The sequence below is a fragment of the Arvicola amphibius genome, chromosome 3 (genome assembly GCF_903992535.2).
Source record: "Arvicola amphibius chromosome 3, mArvAmp1.2, whole genome shotgun sequence".
Lineage (NCBI taxonomy): Eukaryota > Metazoa > Chordata > Mammalia > Rodentia > Cricetidae > Arvicola > Arvicola amphibius.
This window is the reverse complement of record NC_052049.1, coordinates 118,742,925-118,746,664: the sequence shown is the minus strand read 5'-3', so window position 1 is coordinate 118,746,664 and position 3,740 is coordinate 118,742,925. Positions and strand designations below refer to the sequence as shown.

The 3,740-nt window shown below is 41.4% G+C and overlaps 1 protein-coding gene across 6 annotated transcripts in view; it reads left to right on the top strand.

Annotated features, from left to right (window-relative positions):
• Bco2 (beta-carotene oxygenase 2) overlaps positions 1-3,740 on the top strand; it is a 29,269-nt gene that overhangs the window by 375 nt on the left and 25,154 nt on the right. For 2 of the 6 annotated variants that reach the window (XM_038324131.1, XM_038324130.1), the window contains exon 2: positions 3,519-3,654. The exons of the other annotated variants lie outside the window; for them this stretch is intronic. The gene's annotated coding sequence lies outside the window, so the exon portion shown is untranslated. The remainder of the gene's footprint in view (positions 1-3,518; positions 3,655-3,740) is intronic. 6 annotated transcript variants of the gene reach the window in all.

The following is a 3,740-nucleotide window of genomic DNA, read 5'->3' as shown; positions in this document are numbered from 1 at the left end:
TCATTGTGAAGGAAATAGTCATTGTGTTTACTCAGTTAATGCAACACACTAGGGCAGGGGTAGGTCTAGAGATTTTTCTTGGATGCCTCATCAGAAGAGGTTTTCTCTATTCTGACTTTTCCAAACTGCTTTATATTCTGATGTAAATGTTTGGTTTTCCTATTTGCATTTTCCAAACTGGTTTCAAACCCTGTGGCTTTTCTTTTGTAACTTTCTTTGTAACTGGTATTTCAAGAATTTATTTTCAGTAATTGGTTGATATAGAACTGCCAGAAGTTGCACCGGTATACATGGTAAATTATAAAGTTGCCTAATCACTTAGTGCTTGCAGTGTGTGTAAGGCAGTGTGTTAGGTGTTAGGACGAGGAGAGGTAAGCTAGACTTTGTATTCTAGAAGTACTTCTTGGAGAGGCTGTAAAGTGTACTTAACTTTATCACACAAGACAGCCAGATAAGGAGCACAGGGACACTACCAACAGCCGCAGTGAGGAAATGGGGATGTGGTGCTTAGGAAGCAGGTGACCAAGAAACTGGAACTTGGAGGTTAAGTTGCACACGCCAATTTCATATAAAGGAGATGGGAATATCCTGGGTGAAGAGACTAGATTATTCATGCGAAGAGATTAGGGTATAGTTCATTTAGGTGGAGTGAACAGCTAGGTTGGGGTGAGACTATACAAGGCTTTCAAATGCCTGGTCAGGTAGTTTCAACAATAAGTGAGTTGTGAGTTACTGAGAGATAAATGATACAGCCAGATTTGTATGTAGGAAACTTGGTTTGGTAGTAGTGCATCTCTGCATTTTTCAGATCATTACACTGGTGTAAAACCATCTTCCTGGCTCATCTAATTTATCCTACAGATAAATTAGAATCTGGAGTCTGAGGAGCTATTTAGAGCTGGAGGCAATTGGCCTGAGGTCTCCAACTCTTAAGATGGCCCAGGGGCTCAAGTAGCTCATGAAGTAGGAAGCTCTGATGTGTGGAAGCAGCGTCATTCCTCACCAAGTTTCTCTTTCCAGCTTCTCCTCCAGCTGGGAGGTTGAGGAAGTTACTCAGAGGAAAGAGAAGTTGAGGCACAGAGCCAGGGAAGAAGTGCTTAGGTTAGGAAAAAATGTGTAGTCTCAGGGAGGAGAGGCCGTTAAGAATAAAGTTACCCATGCAGAATTTTGAGTCTGGGAAATATATACTTAAGCCATGGAAGTCTTTTTCAAATTTCCCCTCCTGGTCCTGTGCCACTGTGGTCAGAAGAACTGTGTTGTAAGGGCAGAGAACAAGATGAGTTCAGTGCCCACAGAGAAACTAAAGTGAGGTGTTTTAGCTGGTAAAAGAACTGATTCAGAAGAGAAGGTCAAGAGTTGAGAGTCATGTCTAAGACATAACTAGAGTATTTTAAGAGCCAAGATGAGATTCCTAAGGAAGAATGCCGAGATTAAAGAGTAAAGGTCCAAGATTATACCTGGACATTTATGTGGTGGTAAGAGGGAAAGGAGATTAACATTTGTAAAGTGTTATATTTCATTATGATGATAGATAGAGGCAGGAATCATTAACCTCTCTTAATTCTTATTTTATCATGGAAAAACTTGAGGTTCGATGGGGTTAAGATGTTTGCCTGAGGTTGTCAACTAAAGAATAAGGAAGCTGACAAAAAGCAGCATAGTTAGAGGACAGCAAAATTAAAACAGCAATTAAATGTTAGAATAGCTTGTCTCCCAAGCCAAGAACAGAAGCAGGTATATGGAGATGGTAGCATATCAAATATCTACCGTATCAAATACTACAGGAAACTTGAAGAGGGCAAGATTGCCAATAACATGGAGTCCAGAGCATACAGATATCTAAATATAATCTAAAATGAAGGGGCAAGAGAGATGACTTAGTGGTTCAGAGCACTGGTTACCGTTCAAGATGATCTGGGTTTGATTCCCAGCATACACATGATGGTGCATCACTCCAGTTTCGGGGAATCCAATACCTACTTCTGACCTCTGAGGGCACCAGGCATACACATAAAATGTGAAATACTTAGAATTCATGTGTACCTAATTTGGCTGTTCAGTTTAACTCTATGCGAAATAGTTAATCTGCTTTTTATCAGGAAATTTTAATCTAAGAGGAGAATAAAATAGATTCACCACTGTTTACAAAAGTAGAGTAAGAAAAACAAGATTTTTTTCCCAAAGCTTTTTTTTTGTTGTTTTGTTTTTTCAAGACAGGGTTTCTCTGTAGCTTTGGGGCCTGTCCTGGAACTAGCTCTTGTAGACCAGACTGGCCTTAAACTCACAGAGCTCTGGTCTGTCTCTGCCTCCCTAGTACTGGGATTAAAAGTGTGTGCCACCACTGCCTGGCCCAAAAGCATTTTCTTAATACCTCTACACACTATCTATCGTTCCCATGTTTTCATATAGCCACTTGCTTTACAACAGATACTATGTATTATTATGTATGGAGTAGAGTGGAGTTCAGGAATTTGGATTTGAGCTCCTGTACCAGAGAGTAACAGGGAGGCATGATACCAGAGTGACTCATCTGACCCCTTGGATAACAAGTTCCTCTTGTTGGGGTTGGAGGCTTTTCAGTCTTTCTGCAATGTCTAGCTCTTTGTAGAAAAACTAACATGTTTCAAAGAAAGAAAATCCATAGTGCATCTTATTGTATTGATCATTAGACATTAAATAAATAATACCAAGCATTTTGGGGCTATGTATGTATTCTAAAGTTTCCATGAACTTGCATGATCAGTTAGTATGTAAGGCATGATAAGAATTGTTATTTATCTTAGAAAAAAAGCACAGAGAGGTTAAAAAACTTACTTTGGAAGTGACGTAAGAGTTGAACCTAGACACTCTAGACTACTTACGCTCTTTAAAGGAAGTGACATATACGTTAGACCTTGAACAACAGGTGAATACCTGTGTCACTCTAGGTACGGTTCACAGTTCGCGAGTTGGGCAAGGGCTTGGAGATTAAAACAACACACACACCTAGACCTGGGTCATTCGAGAGGAGATAAGCCGAGTGCCATTTATTCAAGTTTAGGAAAAACCTTATATACCTAGCTGTTGCACAATGGAATTCCCCCCAGGCAGGTGGGAAATTACCACACCCAAGGTGGAGTAAACAATGGCCCTATAGCTAACTGATGTAGGAGGTTCTTCTGTCTGTGTGCTGCTTTCATTGGTTGAATAAAGAAATTGCCTTGGTCTTTTGATAGGGCAGAACTTAGATAGGCGGAGTAGACAGAAACAGAACAGAATGCTGGGAAGAAGGGCAGAGTGGCAGATGCCATGAATCTCCTGCCTGAGACGGACATAGGTTAGAATCTTGCCGGTAAGTCACAGTCACATGGTATTAACACAGATTGGTAGAAATGGGTTAGATCAGGATGTGAGAGTTGGCCAAGAAGAGGCTAGATAGAATGGGCCAGGCAGTAATTTAATTAATACAATTTCTGTGTGGTTATTTTGGGGGTTAAGGTAGCCGGGTGGTGGGTCGTGGCCCGCTCCTCCTTCAACAGCTAACCACCAGGAGGGCAGAGGGAGCACAGGAACAAACAGGTTGTTTAGCCGGAAACTGCAACAAGATGTCTGGCCAGAAACTGTCCTCAAGATGAACCCTGGGAGGAGGGATAGACCCATGGGCCCTACAAACAGGTAGAATTTTCTTTACTTTTTCTGTTGCGTGTGTGTTCGCGTGTGTGTCCACAGGTAGAGGCTGGAGGTTGATAGCAGCTGTTTTC